Below are 24,270 nucleotides of genomic sequence, written 5' to 3'. Positions count from 1 at the left end.
GGGCAGACCTCTTCAAGGCAGACACCACGTCACGAGAAGCCTCAGCCACCGAACGGGAGACTTGAGTCAAGTCAGCCCATATACTGGGATAGGGAAGAAACCCAGGCTGGAGGGGCGGCCGAATCCACCAGAACTGAAAGAGCATCCGAGGGTACCAGGGGGTCTGGGGCAGCAGAGGAGCAGGCAGAGCAAGTGGGTTCAGCAGAACCAGGCATTTTGGAATTACAGTTCTTACAGACCAAATAGGAAACTAACGCTCCAGTTGTCTGTTTAGAGGGAAGAACAGTTCTGGGTACGAACATAATGAAAAAAGAACTATCTCACCCGAGTCTGTGTCCCCTGTGGCGGCTGCTGTGAGGAGAACTCCGCACTGTGTAGATAGAGGGGGAGAAACAGGCCAGCCAATAGCCAGAGAGGGGCGTGCCTGGAGCAGGGGCCCTGTCTGATTGGCCTCTGCCACCGAAAATCGCACGCACGGCGCTGATTGGAGGACAATACGTGCCTCCAGTGAGCTCCGGCGGCGCTGTGGGCGGAGCTATAGCGCCCCGGCCGCCGAGAAGAACAATAGTAATGGCGCCCGCTCCTTGCCCCAGGCGCACATGTCAGCCGCATATGCGCCCACGGGGAAGTGAGCGGGCGATACACATATTCGCCGACAGTCGTCTGTTGCCGAAAGCGAAAGTAAGTCGGCGCTTCATGCGCCCGAACAGTAAAAGCGCCGCGGCTGTCAGCCACATAGTAAGCGCCGCGGCTGTCAGCCGCATAGTATAACACACACACACATGTGCATAATAATAAAGTAAACCATTCATTCCCAATATGCCATTGCTCGCCCCTTTTTTAGAATAAAAGATAGAGCCCCTAACACAGGCCAGCCCCATGGACCCTGAAAGGTGGGCCAAAAAATGAGGGTCTCCAGAGGTTGCAAGTCAGCACCTAAAGGGAGAAGAATATATACTCACCTCAATCAGTAGTACTTACCTAATGGAGTCTTCTGTGAGGTCTTCAGTCAGCTTTCTGTTACCTGCATCACGCTGAGCTACCATGTGCGAGCAAAGCGAGCAGGGAATAGGGGGACCCGGACCCATGAGGTACAACCCCAGACGCTGACCGTTGGCGAGAGGGGGTGAACAGCGCATATACACAATGTCTGTGCCCCCTCAATCACAATGAGAAAACAGTGAGCCGCAGTTCCTGAGTCCCCACCTGAAAACATGAAAGAAAACGGAATAAAAAACTAACACATACCCTAACTAGGAAAAATAAGAAACAAAAGACCTGGTCTGGAGAATTCCAGACCATGTCCACCTCCTTCAGACACTAAGCTATAACTGATTAGCTCAGGGCCTAGAGGCGGGTATATCCTGCTGGGAGGAGCCGACTTTTTTTGTTGCCATAGTGTCATACCTCCTAGAGACAGCAGCATACACCCATGGTCTGTGTCCCCCAATGGAGCCGATAGAGAAAATCTAATTTTCCATTTTTACACCCAACTTCAACGCAAAGTCGCCAAACACCTGTGGGGTGTTGAGGCTCACTATACCCCTTGTTACATTCCTTGAGGGGTGTAGTTTCCAAAATAGTATGCCATATGTTTTTTTTGTTCTGGCACCATGGGGGCTTCCTAAATGCAACATGGCCCCAAAAACCATGACAGCAAAATTTGTTTAAAAAAATCCTACAGTTGCTCTTTCCCTCTTGAGCCATCTTGTGAGCCCACAAAGCACTTTATGTCAACATATGATGTATTTACGTACTCGAGAGAAATTGAGCTACAAATTTTGGGGGGCTTTTTCTCCTTTTACCACTTTTAAAAATGAAAAAAATGGGGCTACAAGAATATGTTAGTGTAAAAAATGCAGATTTTGATTTTTCTCCTCCGCTTTGCTGCAATTCTTGTGAAAGACCTAAAGGGTTAACACACTTTTTGAATGTCATTTTGAAAACTGTGAGGGGTGTAGTTTCTACAATGGGGTCATTTATGGGGTATTTCTCACAGAATGGCCCCTCAAATCCAGTTCAAACTTAACTGGTCTTTGAAAAATTCAGATTTTAACATTTTCATGAAAATTTAGAAAATTGCTGCTATACTTTGAAGCCCTCTAATGTCTTCAAAAAGTAAAAAATTGGTCAATTTTATGATGCCAACATAAATTAGACATATTGGGGGACATTTAATAATCTAGTCTATTCTGGGTATGCTAATAGACCAGCGTATGTGGTAGTTTCCTGTCTATTGTGCTCCTAATTTATCAAAGGTCTCACAGCCCTTGATAAATTCTGTGCTCAGACTTCAGGGTCTACAGCTTAAACTGCATTTAGTCCTGCTCCAACATGGTCTGACATTTCAGCGTATTTTGGGCAGATGCGACTTGTCGCACAAAAGTCGCACTTGATAAATTTAGCACCAATGCATTTTCCAATGCATTTCTGTCTAAAATAGACTTGCATGCATCATGTTCTAAAAATCCTCTAGAGCAAAAGTCGCAGAAAAGTCGCACATATTTAGACTGCGACTTTCTGTGCGACAAATTTAGACAGGAAAAATCAGTCTAAATCCTTTGATAAATCTCCCCCATTGTGTTTGTGAATCAATATAAAATGTATTTGGAATATCCATTTTCCTTACAAGCAGAGAGTTTCAAAGTTAGAAAAATGCTAAATTTTCATGTCATTTTGTGATGCAAGTAACGACAAAAATTTACCGATATGTTAAAGTAGAATATGTCACGAAAACCTACACTAGCTAAATCCCCTAGGAATCTCTGGGCCGACTTATTAATGAACAACCTACTTGGGGAAATAAATCCCCTCAGGATTAACCCTGACTAAAGATCCCCTAAAAATTTACTTTTATTAATGCTTCTTTAAAAATATTTCTTGACTTGTGTAATTCACATTTCTTGCCACAAGATGGCAGTGGTGTTTTAAAATATTGAACGCTGTGCACAGCTAACTCCGAGATAGTTTCGGAAATAGTTTTTCATGATATAAAACGTAATCCTCCCTTCCTTTAAAGTAAGGGAGGATTATGTTTTAATAATAACGCTGTGCCAGTGTCCCAGTTTAGTTAGTAACTCCCGTGCCCGAGCTGCAGCAGGGCACCGGAACTAACTAGATAGAAGAGTCTAAATACCAGTCTGTCTGACAGACACTGAGCAATTTCAATAGTACGAAGTTAGCTGTGCACAGCGTTCAAGATTTTAAAACACCACTGCCATCTTGTGGCAAGAAATGTGAATTACACAATTACAGGGGTTCCTGTAAAAGCCAGGGTATGGATTGCATTGCTTATTGCTCCATCAGAGTGGAATGGACTCCTGTCCTTCTTTTAAGCAATGATGTGGATTTAGCCTGTGCTGTATGTACGGGTGGCTGACTGCCACCCACCCAGAGAGTGTATGGGAGACTGCCTGCCTCCCTCCTTTCCTATGCATGGGAGGCCGCCTGCCAGCCTTCCTTTCTTCCCTATAAGTAGTGTGAGTGCTCATGAAGGGGGCATGGTTGGTTCCACCCCTTTACCGGTTATCACCTCTGGGCCTTTTGGCTAAGATCAAGTGTAAAAAAAGGGCTTGCGATAGACCGCATCCTTGTGCACGGTATTTTGTGTGAATACTTGCACTTGGGTGACTTGAGAGCACATACCTCAGCTCTTCAATAAAATAAAAGAATATATATATATATATATATATATATATATATATATATATATATATATAAACAAAGTCCCGAAATCACAGCACCAGTCAGGTCATGGATCTTGAAATACTGGATTATTTTATTCTTCCCCACAGCAAATGCGTGGGGACCTTCACTACAGCCAAGATCGCAGCCATTGCAGCCATCCTCTTATATATTATTATTTTTTCTAATATATGCCCTCATTCATGTCATCTAGAAATAAAATATCAGTTGCATGATAATTTGATGTCAGCATTTACTGTTGTACTATTCAAACATGATTTGCTAGGTTACAAGTGTTTGGTTACAATGCGCATGCACAGCCGGCCGGCTGGATCGCGATATGTCCAGTGTGATAACACGATCGTCGGACCCGTTTGCGCAGCCGCAGAACACAAATGGTGATTAGTGTGGGTAAGGGCATTACGCGCACCTGATCAGCACACATTACTGTGAGCGATCGAGAGCGGAAGTGATGCGCTGATACGTAGGAACTTTTCCGACGCATGCGCAGTCGCTTTGTATACAAACAAGAATGAGAACGGAGATGGCAGCGATCGGCATGTTCTGGGTGCGATCGAGTTATATATTTGGCTGATACTGAAGGTACCTATATAACACTATATAGCACTGTATGTCATATGGCACAGGGCACTTTATATGTGTATTGATTGTATTGTATATAGACGGATGCTATGTCAACTTGACATCACTGTGATTAACAGAGCATTGCTCCAATTAAATTTAAATAGAGGTGCGTTTTTAGATAATTATACATTTGTATCACATGAGTTGTAGCCAATGAAATGTATCTGTGATATATATATATATATATATATATATATATATATGCACATTTTGTATTTGTATTATGCTTGATAAAGGCTACTACTTCCGAAACGTTGCATTTGCTGTGGGGAAGAATAAAATAATCCAGCATTTCAAGATCCATGACCTGACTGGTGCTGTGATTTCGGGACTTTGTATATATATATATATATATATATATATATTGTTAACAGTGTTTCCCAACCAGGGTGCCTCCAGCTGTTTAGGCTATTCGGGCATGCTGGGATTGGTAGTTTTGTAATAGCTGGGGGCATCCTGGTTGGGAAACACTGATTTATGCATGTGTGTGTATATATCAATGTTTCGCAACCAGGGTGCCTCCAGCTGTTGGAATACTACAAATCCCAGCATGCTGAGAGTTGTAGTTTTGCAACAGCTGGATACGCTCTGGTTGGGAAATATATATATATATATATATATATATATATATATATATATATATATTTTTTTTTTTTTTTTCTTTCTTTCCTATGATATATACATATATATACACACACACACACATGCACAGTAGTGTTTTTCAGGGGGTGTAATCCAAACCTCCCTCTCCGGTGTGTCCAACAATCCAGCGTCAAAATTAAGACGCTGGATGATTGTGAACTGTCCCATTCAAATAAATGGGATCAGTTCTAGCATTAGTTTCCCTCCAGTGCACGCCTGACATATGTGAACCCGGCCTCATTCGATCTGCAGGGTGCCAGTGTATAGTTGGTATCTACCACTACAGTATATGTTATTGTATGTCAGAATATTGGTCTTTTTATCGTGGTTTTTAATTTGGAATAATATAGCGGTATTGTGTGTCTAGCAAATATTGTGTGTCTACAAGCTTTGTGGCTTGTGCTCCTGATCATTTAACCCTTTCAGGACTCAGCGTTTTTCCGTTTTTGCACTTTTGTTTTTTCCTCCCCACCTTCTAAAAACCATAACGCTTTCAGTTTTCCACCTACAGACCCCTACAAGGGCTTGTTTTATGCACTACCAATTTTACTTTGTAAAGACATCAGTCATTCACAATAAAATCTAACTTGTTTGGCTTTTGCGGCCCCACTTTTAATTTGCCCAGCGCCACATTAAATCTAAAACTGGTCCTGAGTGTATGTGTATGGCTGTGTGTGTGTATATAGGGGCAGTGTATGTGTATGAGGCTATGTATATGGTATGGGGCTGTGTATGTGTGTATATAGGGGCAGTATATGTGTATGGTGCAGTGTATGTGTATGAGGCAGTATATATGTGGGCTGTGTATGTGTGTGTACATAGGGGCAGTGTATGGGGGGCAGTGCATGTGAGTATATGGGGGCAGTACATGTGTATGGGGCAGTGTATATGGGAGCTGTGTATGTGTGTGTAGATGGGGGCAGTGTATGTGTATGGGGCAGTGTATTTTGTATGGGGCTGTGTATGTGTGTATATGGGGGCTCTGTATGTGTGTGTATATGGGGGCAGTGTATGTGTATGGGAGCAGTGCATGTGTATGGGGCAGTGTAGGTGAGTATATGGGGGCTGTGTATGCGAGTATATTTGTATGGGTGTATGTGTAAGTGTATGGATGGGGCAGTGTATGTGTATGGGGGCAGTGTATGGGGCAGTGTATATGGTACAGGGCTGTATGTGTGTGGGGGGGACTGTGTTTGTGTGTATGGTGGACTGTGTGTGGGAGCTGTGTCTAAGTGTGTGTATATAGGGGCAGTGTATATGGTATGGGGCTGTTTTTGTGTATGGGGGCTGTGTATGTGTGTATATGGTGGCTGTGTATGTGTATGGGGGCAGTGTATGTGTATGGGACTGTGTGTGTATGGGGTTGTGTACGTGTGTGTGTTTATAGGGGCAGTGTATGTGTGTATGGGGTGTGTACGTGTGTGTATATAGGGGCAGTGTATGTGTATGGGGCAGTGCATATATATGGGGCTGTGTGTAAGGTATGGGGGCAGTGTATGTGTATGGGACAGTGTATGTCGTCAGTTTATGTGTATGGGGCAGTGTATGTGTATGGGGGCAGTGTATGTGTATGGGGCAGTGTATGTGTATGGGGCAGTGTATGTGTATGGGGCAGTGTGTATGGTATGGGGCAGTGTATGAGTATGGGGGCAGTGTATGAGTATGGGGGAAGTGTCTGTGTATGGGGGCAGTGTATGTGTATGGGGGCAGTGTATGTGTATGAGGGGGCATTGTATGCTTATGGGGGGCATTGTATGTGTATGGGGGCAGTGTATGGTATGGGGCAGTGTATGTGTATGGGTGCAGTGTATGTGTATGGGGCAGTGTATGGTATGGGGCAGTGTGTATGGTATGGGGCAGTGTATGTGTATGGGGCAGTGTATGTGTATGGTGCAGTGTGTATGGCATGGGACAGTGTATGTGTATGGGGCAGTGTATGTGTATGGGGGCTGTGTATGGGGGCAGTGTGTATGGTATGGGGCAGTGTATGTGTATGGGGCAGTGTATGTGTATGGGGGCTGTGTATGGGGGCAGTGTGTATGGTATGGGGCAGTGTATGTGTATGGGGCAGTGTATGTGTATGGGGGCTGTGTATGGGGGCAGTGTGTATGGTATGGGGCAGTGTATGTGTATGGGGCAGTGTATGTGTATGGGGGCTGTGTATGGGGGCTGTGTATGGGGGCAGTGTGTATGGTATGGGGCAGTGTATGTGTATGGGGGCAGTGTATGTGTATGGGGGCAGTGTATGTGTATGGGTGCAGTGTATGTGTATGGGGCAGTTTATGGTATGGGGCAGTGTGTATGGTATGGGGCAGTGTATGTGTATGGGGCAGTGTATGTGTATGGTGCAGTGTGTATGGTATGGGGCAGTGTGTGTGTATGGGGGCAGTGTGTATGGTATGGGGCAGTGTATGTGTATGGGGGCAGTGCAGGGCTCGAGTCCTGCAGGAACAGCGTTCCTTTGCATTTTCCACAGGAGGAATGCTGTTCCTTACATTAGTCCTGCAGGACCGACCTCTCTGTTCTTACCCTCCCTCCGTCTCCTCCCCTGGCCCAGACTGCTAGATGCTGGAGATGTAGGACCTGTGATGATGTCACCATCACATGTTGGGGCGGAGCTTAGCTGTGGTGGAGAGGGAAGATTGTGGTTGAAGGACCTGTGTGATGCTGTGGAGGAGGCGGGGCGGAGCTGGAGGAGACATGTCACCCCAGTAAGGTAATTACATGGAAGATTTGTTACAGTGTGTCACCCCAGTAGTAAAGTGATTACAGGAGGAGGTTTGTTACAGTGTGTCACCCCAGTAGTAAGGATATTACATGATGATGAGGTTTGTTACAGTGTGTCACCCCAGTAGTAAGGTAATTTCATGAGGAGGAGGTTTGTTACAGTGTGTCACCCCAGTAGTAAGGTAATTACATGATGAGGAGGTTTGTTACAGTGTGTCACCCCAGTAGTAAGGAGATTACATGAGGAGGAGGTTTGTTACAGTGTGTCACCCCAGTAATAAGGTGATTACATGAGGAGGAGGTTTGTTACAGTGTGTCACCCCAGTAGTAAGGTGATTACATGAGGAGGAGGTTTGTTACAGTGTGTCACCCCAGTAGTAAGGTGATTACATGAGGAGGTTTGTTACAGTGTGTCACCCCAGTAGTAAGGTGATTACACGAGGAGGAGGTTTGTTACAGTGTGTCACCCCAGTAGTAAGGTGATTACATGAGGAGGAGGTTTGTTACAGTGTGTCACCCCAGTAGTAAGGTGATTACATGAGGAGGAGGTTTGTTACAGTGTGTCACCCCAGTAGTAAGGTGATTACATGAGGAGGAGGTTTGTTACAGTGTGTCACCCCAGTAGTAAGGTGATTACATGAGGAGGAGGCTTGTTACAGTGTGTCACCCCAATTCTAAGAAGATTACATGAGGAGGTTTCTTACAGTGTGTTATCATGATGATAGGGACATGAGGAAGTTTTTGTTACAGTGTATTATCAGAATGATAACCCCTTAAGAACATTGGGGGAGATATATAAAGACCTGTGCAGAGGAAAAGTGGAGCACTTGCCCATAGCAACCAATCAGATCGCTGCTTTCATTTTCAGAGGCCTTTTAAAAAAATAACAAGCGATCTGATTGGTTGCTATGGGCAACTGGTCAACTTATCCTCTGCACAGGCTTTAATAAATCTCCCCCATTGGATGTAACTTAAAGGTGCCCTGGTACTTAAAGGAGTACTCTGGTGCAGAGTTTTCCTGCTCCGTCCTGCCCGGGCTGCAAAAAAAATGAAAATAAACCATCTCTCACCTTCCTGGGTTCCCGCGGAGCGCCACTACAGCTGATGGGTCCTCCGGTCCATCTTATTCATACTTCCGTGTGAACAAATCGTCACATGGCGCTCAGCCTATTATGGGCCGAGGCAGAACATTGCGGCGGCCGGCGATAGGCTGAGCGCCATGTGACGCTTCGTTACACCCGGAAGTATGAAGAGGATGGACCGGAGGACCGATCAGCTGTAGTGGCGCTCCGCGGGAACCCAGGAAGGTGAGAGATGGTTTATTTTCATTTTTTTTTTGCAGCCCGGGCAGGACGGAGCAGGAATACTGCCCCAGAGTACTCCTTTAAAAGGGTACTCCTCCTCTAGACATCTTATCCTCTATCCAAAGGATATGGGATAAGATGTCTGATCGCAGGGGTCCCGCCATTGGGGACCCCTGCGATCTCAGCTGTGGCCCCCCCCCCCCCCCCATCTTGGGTGAGTTCCTACACTTTTTTTTCCAGGACTTGACCCCTGGGGCAGTGTATGTGTATGGGGCATTCCTGGGGGCCCAAAGCAGCTAGCCCTTTAGCCCCACCGGTCCACTGCGCTGCAGCCAGGGACGGTTTTTCCTATAAGGCACTTTTCATGGGGGCAGCAATCCCGACCGCTGAACACCCCTCCCCCCCCCTCCTGTGACAGGCACCGCGGTGGCCGGCGGCTTCAGGACTGTGCGCATCATTATGAGTCCCCACAGTCACAGATGACTCATACAGCCGGGCCCCCAACTGTGAGCCGCTCCTGCCATCAGTGGAGATCCAGGGGAGGGGAAATATACCTGCTCTGTTGTGTCCTATGTGTACACATATGGACCCCTTCACTGCCTTCCTATAGCAGTGTTTCCCAAGCAGTGTGCATCCAGCTGTTGAAAACCACAGCTCCCAGCATGCCCAGATAGCCAAAAGCTGTCTGGATATGCTGGGAGTTGTAGTTTTGCTATATCTGTATGCACCTGCTTGGGAAACACTGCCATACACACAGCGATCTCAACCTCCAGCTCAGCTCCTCCCCTGCTGGTCATGTGATCATAGACTCATACGGAGGCCTGCTGGGGTCAGAGGAAGGACCAGAGTGCAGGTGAACAGTGGATGATGGCATGACAGGCAGGTTACATAGGTAACACTATAAATACTGTGCCCTGACCCCTGCCAATCCTCACCCCATTGTGAGTTCTAACCCTGTACTGTGTATATCCCTCTACTATGACATCACTGTGTGTATTATCTCTGTATGGTGACATCACTGTGTGTATTATCCCTGTACTGTGACATCACTGTGTGCAGTTTCCCTGTACTGTGACATCACTGTGTGTATTATCCCTGTACTGTGACATCACTGTGTGCAGTTTCCCTGTACTGTGACATCACTGTGTGTATTATCCCTGTACTGTGACATCACTGTGTGCAGTTTCCCTGTACTGTGACATCACTGTGAGTATTATCCCTCTACTGTGACATCATCATGTGTATTATCCCTGTACTGTGACCTCAATGGGGGAGATTTATCAAAACCTGTGCAGAGGAAAAGTTGCCCAGTTGCCCATAGCAACCAATCAGATCGCTTCTTTCATTTTTAACAAGGCCTCTGCAAAATGAAAGAAGCGATCTGATTGGTTGCTATGGGCAACTGGTCAACTTTTCCTTTGCACAGGTTTTGATAAATCTCCCCCAATGTGTGTATTATCTCTGTACGGTGACATCACTGTGTGTATTATCCCTGTACTGTGACATCACTGTGTGCATTATCACTGTACTGTGACATCACTGTGTGCATTATACTGTACTGTGACATCACTGTGTGTATTATCCCTCTACTGTGACATCATCGTGTGTATTATCCCTGTACTGTGACCTCAATGTGTGTATTATCTCTGTACGGTGACATCACTGTGTGTATTATCCCTGTACTGTGACATCACTGTGTGTATTATCCCTGTACTGTGACATCACTGTGTGTATAATCCCTGTACTGTGACCTCAATGTGTGTATTATCTCTGTACGGTGACATCACTGTGTGTATTATCCTTGCACTGTGACATCACTGTGTGTATTATCCCTGTACTGTGACATCACTGTTTGTATTATCCCTGTATTGTGACATCACTGTATATATTATCCGTGTATTGTGACATTATTGGGTGTTTCATCGCTGAACTGTGACATCACTGTGCGTATTACCCCTGCACAGGTCAGGAGGCATTATCACTATATGTGAGGGTGAGGTATGGTGTATCATATAAGGTTTAATGTATGACAAGGTTATATTCAGAGGCGCAGTATGTAATAGTATCATATTCAGAGACTGCAGTATGTGGTAGTGTAATATATATAGGGGATACAATCTGTGGCAGTATTATACTCAGAGGGTATAGTGTGTGGTATTATTATATTCCAAAGGTACATTGTGCAGTAGTATCATTCAGAGGGTACAATGTGCAGTAGTATCATATTCAGAGAGCACAGTGTGTGGTAGTGTTATATATAGAGGATACAATCTGTGGCAGTATTATACTCAGAGGGTATAGTGTGTGGTATTATTATATTCCAAAGGTACATTGTGCAGTAGTATCATTCAGAGGGTACAATGTGCAGTAGTATCATATTCAGAGAGCACAGTGTGTGGTAGTGTTATATATAGAGGATACAATCTGTGACAGTATTATACTCAGAGGGTATAGTGTGTGGTATTATTATATTCCAAAGGTACATTGTGCAGTAGTATCATTCAGAGGGTACAATGTGCAGTAGTATCATATTCAGAGAGCGCAGTGTGCAGTAGTATATTCAGAGAGTGCAGTGTGCAGTAGTATCATATTCAGAGAGCAGAGTGTGCAGTAGTATCATATTCAGAGAGTGCAGTGTGCAGTAGTATCATATTCAGAGAGCAGAGTGTGCAGTAGTATTATATTCAGAGAGTACAGTGTGTGCCAGGTTTATATTCAGAGAGCAGAGTGTGCAGTAGTATTATATTCAGAGAGTACAGTGTGTGCCAGGTTTATATTCAGAGAGCAGAGTGTGCAGTAGTATTATATTCAGAGAGTACAGTGTGTGGCAGGTTTATATTCAGAGAGCACAGTGTGCAGTAGTATTATATTCAGAGAGTACAGTGTGTGGCAGGTTTATATTCAGAGAGCGCAGTGTGCAGTAGTATTATATTCAGAGAGTGCAGTGTGCAGTAGTATCATATTCAGAGAGTGCAGTGTGCAGTAGTATCATATTCAGAGAGCAGAGTGTGCAGTAGTATTATATTCAGAGAGTACAGTGTGTGCCAGGTTTCTTTTCAGAGAGCGCAGTGTGCAGTAGTATTATATTCAGAGAGTACAGTGTGTGCCAGGTTTCTTTTCAGAGAGCGCAGTGTGCAGTAGTATTATATTCAGAGAGTACAGTGTGTGCCAGGTTTCTTTTCAGAGAGCGCAGTGTGCAGTAGTATTATATTCAGAGAGTACAGTGTGTGCCAGGTTTCTTTTCAGAGAGCGCAGTGTGCAGTAGTATTATATTCAGAGAGTGCAGTGTGTGCCAGGTTTATATTCAGAGAGCACAGTGTGCAGTAGTATCATATTCAGAGAGCACAGTGTGCAGTAGTATTATATTCAGAGAGTACAGTGTGTGCCAGGTTTATTTTCAGAGAGCGCAGTGTGCAGTAGTATTATATTCAGAGAGTGCAGTGTGCAGTAGTATCATATTCAGAGAGTGCAGTGTGCAGTAGTATCATATTCAGAGAGCAGAGTGTGCAGTAGTTTAATATTCACAGAGTACAGTGTGTGCCAGGTTTATATTCAGAGAGCACAGTGTGCAGTAGTATTATATTCAGAGAGCGCAGTGTGCCGTAGTATTATATTCAGAGAGTGCAGTGTGCAGTAGTATCATATTCAGAGAGTGCAGTGTGCAGTAGTATCATATTCAGAGAGCAGAGTGTGCAGTAGTTTAATATTCAGAGAGTACAGTGTGTGCCAGGTTTATATTCAGAGAGCACAGTGTGCAGTAGTATTATATTCAGAGAGTACAGTGTGTGCCAGGTTTATATTCAGAGAGCACAGTGTGCAGTAGTATTATATTCAGAGAGTACAGTGTGTGCCAGGTTTATTTTCAGAGAGCGCAGTGTTCAGTAGTATTATATTTAGAGAGCACAGTGTGTAGTAGTATTATATATCTTGAGGGTACAGTGTGCGATTGTATTCTATTCAGAGGATAAAGTGTGTGGTAGTATTATTTTCAGAGAAGTCCGAGTTTGGCAGCATTATATTAATTATCATTTTCATGTAGAGGATCAGACTCCGCTGACAAAGTAATTGTCACAATTCGGCTGGCTGGAGGTGGATCCTCTGTGTCAGCAAGGGATTGGCGTGGACCGTGTCGGTGGACTGGTTCTAAGATGCTACTGGTATTCACCAGAGCCCGCCGCAAAGCGGGATGGTCTTGCTGCGGCGGTAGCAACCAGGTCGTATCCACCGGCAACGGCTCAACCTCGCTGACTGCTGAGAAGGCGTGGGACAGAAGGACTAGGCAGAGGCAAGGTCAGACGTAGCAGAAGGTCGGGGCAGGCGGCAAGGTTCGTAGTCAATGTGGATAGCAGAAGATCTGGAACACAGGCTTTGGACAACACTAAACGCTTTCACTGGCACAAGGCAACAAGATCTGGCAAGGAAGTGCAGGGGAAGTGAGGTAATATAGCCAGGGAGCAGGTGGATGCTAATTAGGCTAATTGGGCCAGGCACCAATCATTGGTGCGCTGGCCCTTTAAATCCTAGAGAGCTGGCGCGCGCGCGCCCTAAGGAGCGCAGCCGCGCGTGCCAGGACATGACAGCCGGGGGCCGGGACAGGTGAGTGACTTGGGATGCGATTCGCGAGCGGGCGCGTCCCGCTATGCGAATCGCATCCCCGCCGGCAATGTCAGTGCAGCGCTCCCGGTCAGCGGGTCTGACCGGGGCGCTGCAGAGAGAGGAACGCCCCAAGCGCTCCGGGGAGGAGCAGGGACCTGGAGCGCTCGGCGTAACAGTAATGAACCAATGCCATCTGGGCGTCAAGTTCTGCAAAGAGAAGATTTAGCTGGACCCAGTGGTATGTACCATCTGAATTAGATAAGGGAAGACTATAGAGAAGACGTCACCTGTAGTCACTGATGTCATTGTGTATTCTCCTCACTATAGAGAAGACGTCACCTGTAGTCACTGATGTCATTGTGTATTCTTCCTCACTATGAGAAAGGTGCAGGAAAAAAGTTGTGATCTTCTGTGGCGCTGCCTGTTTGAGATGGAGATGCAAGTTCAGTCACATCTTAATTATTGGGCCTGGAGTGCTGCAGATTTTCTGTGTATGTATGTATGTATGTATGTGTGTATATATATATATATATATATACACACACACACACACACATAAAACTTCGTCCTCTAGGAAACAGCACCCAACACGAAGTCCAGGTATTATGCAGACTACAAGCATTGCTTGAAAAAGGCTTGCTAGCCGAAACATCGCACTTTATGCTCTGATGCAAATAAAAACCTTGTAGCCTGCATAATACCTGGACTTCGTGTTGGGTGCTGTTTCCTAGAGGAGGAAGTTTTATGGGGATCCAGTGTGGCATACTGGGGGACACTTTGCACCGCACTAGAAGCCGTCCTGTGCTCGAATTTTCACGGTGATTCATATATATATATATATATATATATATATATATATATATATATATATACACATATACACACCATTGTTTCTCAGGGTGCCCCAAGCAGTTGCAAAACTGCAATTGGGCATGGTGGGAGTTGTAGTTTTGCAACAGCTGGAGGCACACTGGTTGGGAAACGCTGATGTGTGTGTGTATATATATATATATATATATATATATATATATAAAACGTGCATGTGTGAGAAATATCTACTGCATCTTCAGTCACGGTATGTGTTATTGCAGTGTTAGTCAAGGTATGGCAGTATTGTTGTGTTTTGGTATGGCATTGTTATTTAGTCACGGTATGGCGATATTGTTCTGTTTTGGTATGGTAGTGTTATTCAGTCACGGTATGGTGGTATGTTTCTGTTCTGGTATGTCGTTTTTATTCAGTCGCGGTATGGGGTTTTGTTCTGTTCTGGTATGGCAGTGTATGTGTATGGGGCAGTGTATATGTGTATGGGGCTGTGTATGTGTGTGTGGGGGCTATGTATGTGTGTAGATGGGGGCTTTGTATGTGTATATGGGGGCTTTGTATGTGTGTATGGAGGCTTTGTATGTGTGTATGGGGGCTGTGTGTGTGTGTATGGGGGCTGTGTATGTGGGGGCTGTGTATGTGTATATGGGGGTTGTGTATGAGTATATGGGGGTTGTGTATGAGTATATGGGGCTGTGTATGTGTATATGGGGGCTGTGTATGTGTATATGGGGCTGTGTATGTGTATATGGGGGCTGTGTATGTGTATATGGGGCTGTGTATGTGTGTGTGGGGGCTGTGTATGTGTGTGGGGGCTGTGTATGTGAATATGGGGGCTGTGTATGTGTATATGGGGCTGTGCATGTGTGTGTGGGGGCTGTGTATGTGTGGGGGCTGTGTATGTGTGTATATGGGGGCTGTGTATGTGTATATGGGGGTTGTGTATGTGTATATGGGGCTGTGCATGTGTGTGTGGGGGCTGTGTATGTGTATATGGGGGATGTGTATATGGGGGGTTGTGTATGTGTATATGGGGGTTGTGTATGTGGATATGGCGGTTGTGTATGTGTATATGGGGCTGTGTATGAGTATAGGGGGCTGTGTATGTGTATATGGCGGCTGTGTATGAGTATAGGGGGCTGTGTATGTGTATATGGGGGCTATGTATGTGTGTGTGTGGGGGGGCTGTGTATGTATGTGTGGGGGCTGTGTATGTGTTTGTGGGGGCTGTGTGTGTATATGTGGGCTGTGTATGTGTGTGTGTGGGGGCTGTGTATGTATGTGTGTGTGTGTGGGAGGGATGTGTATAGGGGCTGTGTATGTTTGATGGACGTGAATTTTATTTATTTTTTACTAAAATGCTGATGTTACCCCAAATTTTTCATTTTCAAAAGGGGTAATAGGGGAAAATGTCCCCTAAAATTTTAAACCCCATTTCTCTTGAGTTAGGAAATACCTCAAATGTGGATTTAAATTGATCTGGGGGTGCACTAGAGGGCTCAGAAGGGAAGTATCGACATTGGGCTTTTGGAAAGCGAATTTTGCTGAAATGGTTTTTGCAGGGCATGTCACATTTAGGAAGCCCCCATGGTGCCAGAACAGCGAAAAATACCCCACATGGCACACTATTTGGGAAACTACACCCCTCAAGGAATGTGACAAGGGGTATAGTGAGCATTTACACCCCACTGGAGTTTGACAGATCTATGTAACAGTGGGCTGTGCAAATGAAAAATTAAATTTTTAATTTTCACGGACCACTGTTTCAAAAATCTGTCAGTCACCTGTGGGGTGTTCAGGCTCACTATACCCCTTGTTACGTTCCGTGAGGGGTGTAGTTTCCAAAATGGGGTCACATGCTGGTATTTCTTTTTTTTTTTGTATTTATATCAGAACCATTGTGACCAGCAGCCACCCCTGTGCAAATCACCAGTTTAGGCCTCAAATGTTCATGGTGCTCTCACTCCTGAGCCTTGTTGTGCGCCCGCAGAGAATTTTACGCCCACATATGGGGTATTTCCGTACTGGGGAGAAATTGTTTTACAAATTTTGGGGGTCTTTATTTCCTTTTACCTCTTATGAAAATGAAAAGTATGGGGCAACACCAGCATGTTAGTGTAAAAAAGAAAAAAAAATTGCGCTAACTGGTGTAGACCCCAACTTTACCATTTCATAGGGAAAATTTGTAGCGCAATTTCTTCCGAGTACGGAGATACTCCATATGTGGCCGTAAACTGTTTCATTGAAATACGACGGATTTGTAGTGAGAGAGCGCCATGCGCATTTGAGGCCTGGATTAGGGATTTTCATAAGGGTGTACCCGGATGCAAGCGTTTCACTTGTCTCCTCCACCAAAAATGCTGTACGTCAGTTTTCCCCAAACAGGGTGCCCCAGCTGTTGCAAAACTCCCAACATGCCTGGACAGTCAATGGCTGTCCGGGAATACTGGAAGCTGGAGGCTCCGTTTTTGAAAAATTGCCGTACAAGGCGTTTTTTATTTTCATTGGGGGGGGGGGTCGGAGACAGTGTAAGGGTGTAGTGTATATGTAGTGTTTTACTCTTCATTTAGGGTTAGTGTAGTGTAGTGTTTTTAGGGTACGTTCACCCAGGCGGGGGTTTACAGTGAGTTTCCCGCTACAGCGGAAAATTTGCCGCATCTCAAACTTGAAGCAAGAAACTTGCTGTATACCCCCGCCCATTTGAATGTACACTGTACATTCACGTGGGGGTGGGGGCAAAACTACGACTCCCAGCATGCACTGACAGACCGTGCATGCTGGAAGTTGTAGTTATGCAACAGCTGGAAGCACACTGGTTGGGATTGGGAAACACTGAGTTAGATAACAGACTAACGAAGTGTTTCCGCACCACTGTCTGTTTCCTAACTCAGTGTTTCCTAACCCATGTGCCTTCAGTTGTTGCAAAACTACAACTCCCAGCATGCATGGTCTGTCAGTGCATGCTGGCAGTTATAGTTTTGCAACAGCAGGAGGCACACGGGTTGGGAAACACTGAGTTAGGATACAGACAATGTTTCCCAACCAGTGTGCCTCCAGTTGTTGCAATACTACAACTCCCAGCATGCACAGACAGCCGAAGGGCATGTTGGGAGTCGTAGTTATGCAAGAACTGGAGGAGAACAATTTGGAGACCACTATGTAGTGGTCTCCAAACTATATCCCTCCAGATGTTGCAAGACTTCAACTCCAAGCATGCCCAGACTGCCCAGGCATGCTGGGAGTTGTAGTTTGGCAACATCTGAAGGGCCAGATGTTGCCGAACTACAACTCCTAGCATGCATGGACAGTCTTGGCATGCTTTGAATTGACATCTGGAGCGCTACAGTTTGGACACCACTGTATAGTGGTCTCCAAACAGTGCCCTTCCAGATTATGCAAAACTACAACTCCCAGCATGCTGAGACTGCCCAGGCATGATGGGAGTTGTAGTTCTTAAACATCTGAAGGGCCAGATGTTACAGAACTACAACTCCCAGTATGCCTGGACAGTCTGGGCATGCTGAGAGTTGTAGTTTTGCAACCTCTGGAAGGACAGTGGTCACAAAACTACAACTCCCAGCATGCCCAGACAGCCAAAGGCTGGAAGTTGTAGTTTTGAAACTCCTAGAAGCAACAGTAAAGATTACTTTACGGCAATCTTCACTGCTGCATCTGGGACATTGCCGCCATTTGCCTGCCTCCACTTGCCTGCCGTCTCCTGTCAACCACCGGTTCATCGTCCCTGGCCCCCGCGTGAACCCAGGTAACCGGCGCCGGCATTCCTCGCTGCATCCACTGCCCCTGCACTTTGCCGCCATCTTTCCCCGCTCTGCCCCGACATCCAGGGGCGGGCAGAGCGGGGGGAATTAACTTTCACCCCCGCCCCTGCGATTCACCGGTCAGTCCTGACCGGCCAATCGCAGGGGATAGGAGGAGGTGGCACCCCTGCCACCTCGCTCCTATCCTTTAGGATGATCGGGGCTGTCTCTGACAGCTCCGATCATCCCTATTTTCCGGGCTTTTGGGTCATCAAAGACCCGATCAGCCCGGAATCGCCCCAAATCGACGATCTGAATTGATTGGCGATTTGCGGCGATAGCCGACATGGGGGGTCTAAGGACCCCCCAGGCATTTGCACAGGATGCCTGCTGAATGATTTCAGTAGGCATCCCGTTCCGATCCCCGTCTGGCTAAAGGCGGGGATCGAAATTCTCACAGGCGTACAGGTACGCCCTTGGTCCTTAACCCCCCCTGTCCACTGTCACTTTAAGCATTAATAACTCTGGGATGCTTTTACTTATAAATTTGTTTTTACGTGACATATTCTACTTCATGGTAGTGGTAAATTTTCGTCGATACTTGCATCATTTCTTGGTGAAAAATTTGAAAATTTGATGAAAAATTTGAAAATTTAGCATTTTTCTAACTTTGAAGCTCTCTGCTTGTAAGGAAAATAGACATTCCAAATACATTATATATTGTTTCTCATATACAATATGTCTACTTTAGATTTTCATCATAAAGTTGACATGTTTTTATTTTTGGAAGACATCAGAGGGCTTCAAAGTTCAGCAGCAATTTTCCAATTTTTCGCAAAATTTTCAAAATCGGAATTTTTCAGGGACCAGTTCAGTTTTGAAGTGGATTTGAAGGGCCTTCATATTAGAAATACCCCATAAATGACCCAATTATAAAAACTGCACCCCTCAACGTTTCCAAAATGACATTCAGTAAGTGTGTTAACCCTTTAGGTGTTTCACAGGAATAGCAGCAAAGTGTACGAGAAAATTCAAAATCTTCATTTTTTACAGTCGCATGTTCTTGTAGACTCAGTTTTTGAATTTTTACAAGTGGTAATAGGAGAAAAAGCCCCACAAAATTTGTAACCCAATTTCTCTCGAGTAAGGAAATACCTCATATGTGTATGTCAAGTGTTCGGCAGGCGCAGTAGAGGGCTCAGAAGGGAAGGAGCGACAATGGGATTTTGGAAAGTGAATTTTGCTGAAATGGTTTTTGGGGGCATGTCATATTTAGAAAGCCCCTATGGTGCCAGAACAGCAGAAAACCCCACATGGCATACCATTTTGGAAACTTTACCCCTCAAGGCACGTAACAAGGGGTCCAGTTAGCCTTAACATCCCACAGGTGTTTGACGACTTTTCGTTAAAATCGGATGTGTAAATGAAAAAAAAAATTTTTTTTCACTAAAGTGCAGTTTTTTCCCCAAATTTACCATTTTTACAAAAGGGTAATGGGAGAAAATGCCCCCCAAAATTTGTAACCCCATCTCTTCTGAGTATGGAAATACCCCATGTTAGGACGTAAAATGCTCTGCGGGCGAACTACAATGCTCAGAAGAGAAGGAGCGCCATTGAGCTTTTGGAAAGAGAATTCGTTTGGAATGGTAGTCAGGGGCCGTGTGCGTTTACAAAGCCCCCCGTGGTGCCAGAACGGTGGACCCCCCCACATGTGACCCCATTTTGGAAACTACACCCCTCACAGAATTTAATAAGGGGTGCAGTGAGTATTTACACCCCACTGGCGTTAGACAGATCTTTGGAACAGTGGGCTGTGCAAATGAAAAATTAAATTTTTCATTTTCACTGACCACTGTTCCAAAAATCTGTCAGACACCTGTGGGGCGTAAATGCTCACTGCACCCCTTAATACATTATGTGAGGGGTTTAGTTTCCAAAATGGGGTCACATGTGGGGGGGGGGGGGTCCATTGTCCTGGCACTATGGGGGCTTTGTAAACACGTTGCCTTCAATTCCAGACAAATTTTCTCTTCAAAATCCCAATGGTGCTCCTTCTCTTCTGAGCATTGTAGTTTGCCCGCAGAGCACTTTACATCCACCTATGGGGTATTTTCTTACTCAGAAGAAATGGGGTTGCAAATTTTGGGGGGCTTTTTTCCTATTTTCCCTTGTGAACATGAAAAATTTAAGGTAACACCAGCATTTTAGTGAAAATTGATTTTTTTTTCCTTTTTCCCATCCAATTTTCAGGAAAATTTGTCAAACACCTGTGGGGTGTTAAGGCTCACTATACCCCTTGTCACGTTCCGTGAGGAGTGTAGTTTCCAAAATGGGGTCACATGTTGGTATTTATTTTTTTGCGTTTATGTCAGAACAGCTGTAAAATCAGCCACCCCTGTGCAAATCACCAATTTAGGCCTCAAATGTACATAGTGCGCTCTCAATCCTGAGCCTTGTCGTGCACCCGCAGAGCACTTTACGGAAATACCTCATATGTGGAGCGTACTCAGGAGAAATTGCGTTACAAATTTTTGGGGGGTCTTTTTTTCCTTTTACTGCTTGTGAAAATAAAAAGTATGGGGCAACACCAGCATGTTAGTGTAAATTTTCTTATTTTTTTTTACACTAACAGGCTGGTGTAACCCCCAACTTTTCCTTTTCATAAGGGGTAAAAGGAGAAAAAGCCCCCCAAAATTAGTAGTGCAATTTCTCCCGAGTACGGAAATACCCCATATGTGGCACTAAACTGTTTCCTTGAAATACGACAGGGCTCCAAAATGAGAGAGCGCCATGCGCATTTGAGTACTAAATTAGGGATTGCATAGGGGTGGACATAGGGGTATTCTACGCCAGTGATTCCCAAACAGGGTGCCTCTAGCTGTTGCTAAACTCCCAGCATGCCTGGACAGTCAGTGACTGTCCAGAAATGCTGGGAGTTGTTGGTTAGGTTCTGTTACCTAACTCAGTATTTTCCAACCATTGTGCTTCCAATTGTTGCTAAACTACAACTCCCAGCATGTACTGACAGACCTTGCATGCTGGGAGTTGTATTTTTTTTAACAGCTGGAGGCACACTGATTGGAAAACCTTCTGATCGCCGAAGAGCATGCTGGGATATGTAGTTATGCAACAGCTGGAGGTACTTAACTACAACTTCCGGCATGCTGAGACAGCTGTTTGCTGTTTGTGCATGCTGGGATTTGCAGTTTTGCAACATCTGGAGTGCTACAGTTTATAGAACACTGCACAGTGAGCTCCAAACTGTGACCCTCCAGATGTTGCAAAACTACAAATCCCAGCATGCCCAGACAGCAAACAGCTGTTTGGGAATGCTAGGAGTTGTAGTTTTGCAAGATCTGGAGGGATACAGTTTAGAGACCACTGTATAATGGTCTCAAACTTCAGTCCTCCAGCTGTTGCAAAACTAGATATTCCAGCATGCCCAAACAGCTGTCTGGGCATGCTGGGAGTTGTAGTTTTGCAACATCTGGAGGGCTACAGGTTAGAGACCACTGTATAATGGTCTCAGACTGTAGCCCTCCAGATGTTGCTAGGCAACTTACCGGCTTCCATAGGATCCAGGGAGCCGTCCTCTTCTGCCGCACGACATCGCCGATCACCGTCGCCCGCAGCCTCCGGATCGGTAAGTGGATCTTCGGCGCCGGTCCCCGCCGGTTTCCCCGTTCTGCGCCGCCTATTGTGGATGGGCAGGACGGGGAAAACTAAAATGAACCCCCCCGCCCCCGATCTGCTATTGGTGGTCGCCACCAATATTGGTGACCACCAATAGCAGGGATAGGAGGGGTGGCACCCCTGCCACCTCACTCCTATCACTTCAGGGGGATCGCAGGTGTCTTAGTCACCATAGACCTGTATGACCTGGAATCGGCGCAAATCGCAAGTGTGAATTCACTTGCGATTTGCGCCGATTGCCGACATGGGGGGGGGTGTCTAATGACCCCCCTGGGCATTTGCACGGGGTGCCTGCTGATTGATATCAGCAGTCACCCCGGTCCGGTCCCCACCCGGCGCACGGCAGGGACCAAAATTCCACCAGGCGTATAGATACGCCCTTTGTCCTTAAGTACCAGGACGCAAGGGCGTATGCATACGCTCTTTGTCCTTAAGTAACAGGACGCAAGGGCGTATGCATACGCCCTTCGTCCCCAACAGGTTAAGTACCAGGACTCAAGGGCGTACCCATACGCCCGTGGTCCCCAACAGGTTAAAAAAGCCACCTGATTGGTTGCTATGGACAACTTCTCCACTTTTCCTCTCACAGGTTTTCATAAATCTCCCCCAGTATGTGGGAATATTCACAAATTTTTAGGGCAGTTTTACAGTATCCAGAATAGGGTATATTTGATTATAGCAGAGTGTGGCGCAGTTACATACTTTGCAGCACAGTGTTTTACTGCACTACCCTCTGCTGTAATCTAATTAAAAATGCATAATTAGAAAAATCAATTGGGGGGGGGGGGGGTCCCTGGGGGCAGACTCAGGGACAGGCCACTAGGTTGAAGCGAATCCCGGCCTTTACCTGTGTAAGGGGGCCAGAAATCTCTGATGGCAGCCCTGTCTCCTACTCTATATATAGAGGATAACTTTTAAAGATTGCACTTACACCACTACCATCAGGTGTTGCACCAACTGGCCTCGACATATGCATGGAGCTGTAGGTGGGCATTTGCCAGGACCTTAGGCGCTCCTCAGTATGACATGATGAGATTGTGGCATAAAGATGCAGAATTCTTTCCCCTTATTCATCAGCTTTAGCCATCTAGCTTCGAAGAAATATTCTATACATTGACCAATATTATGGCCTGCAAGTTTAGCTCAGACTTTGTGCTCCTAGATCAGTGTTTCCCAACCAGGGTGCCTCCAGCTGTTGCAAAACTACAACTCCCAGCATGCATGGACAGCCTTTGGCTGTCTGGGCATGCTGGGAGTTGTAGTTTTGCACAGCTGGAGGCACCCTGGTTGGGAAACACATTCCTCTGGAAGCCATTCATGGTACCAGACAGTTTCCCCCACATGGTAGTCAGTAGCAGTGCCCTTCCCCTCCCCCTCCTGGATGCTTACCTTCTGCGGCTCTTCTACCCTCTTCCCAGCGGCTCCGGCGGCGGGGGCTTCCTTAGCATGGGCTCTTCCTTTCTCTTCCTCTGTGCTCCGGCATCTGATGAAGTCACTCGTTCGCAGAAGCAGGAAGAGCTCAGCCTGGCCTCTTGTGTTCTCTGGCTAACTTGAGCCAGCGAGCACAAGAGTGATTGACTGGGTGAGGAGCCAATGGCTCTGTCAAACCTTTCACCGAGCACCGCATTTAACTGCAGACGCCTCATTAAGAGGCATTTACAGTTAAATGCGGGACATGTGGGGGCCAATAGCGGGAATGTCCCGCCGGATCTGGGATGGTTGGGAGGTATGGTTATAGGGCTCAGAATATGGAGATTTAATATAGAAAATAAAAGGAGAAGCAGAAGAAATGAAAATGCACAGCATTCTAAAAGAATTAAAGGGGTTATCCACCATAAGGTGATTTTAGTGCGTACCTGCCAGACAGTAATGGACATGCTTAGGAAGGATCTGCGCTCGTCTTGGGGCTAAATGGATATGTTGTGAGATTACCATAACACTGTGGCTAGCTTTTTGTGAACTGGTATTTCCTGTTTGAGTTTTCTTCTTTGCCTACAAATCCTATAATTCCATTTTCCTCCCTCCCACAAATCAGCCACCCGACCCATTAAAACATAAATCAGCTGCATCCATTCAAAAGACCTGTGTTTTCAATCAGGGTGCCTACAGCTGTTGCATTAGTTGCAGATTGAGCTCACTCCCACCAAGCGATTGCTCAAGCCATTGAAGCAGACAGGCTCCCTGTCATCAGCTGACTAGTGATTGCAACCTTGGAAAAATCTGGGACAACAGTCATTTTGTATGCTGTTTAAAAATAAATCAAATAAGAAAACCTATATATTATGAACTACACTAACTTTACAGCCCCTGTAGCATAGTCAAATAAAAAAAAATCCCGGAATACCCCTTTAAGGGGTTATCCAGATGCTAAAAAAAACTTTATATATTGTTAGGGG

General features: G+C 45.7%; 1 pseudogene; it reads left to right on the top strand.

The window, feature by feature from the left end:
• Window positions 1-3,527: 3,527 nt before the first annotated feature.
• On the top strand, window positions 3,528-3,764 carry LOC130296102 (U2 spliceosomal RNA; annotated as a pseudogene).
• Window positions 3,765-24,270: the final 20,506 nt, after the last annotated feature.

Source organism: Hyla sarda, chromosome 11 (genome assembly GCF_029499605.1).
Source record: "Hyla sarda isolate aHylSar1 chromosome 11, aHylSar1.hap1, whole genome shotgun sequence".
Classification (NCBI taxonomy): Eukaryota; Metazoa; Chordata; class Amphibia; order Anura; family Hylidae; genus Hyla; species Hyla sarda.
The sequence above is the reverse complement of the archived record's forward strand: the minus strand, read 5'-3'. Positions and strand labels throughout refer to the sequence as shown.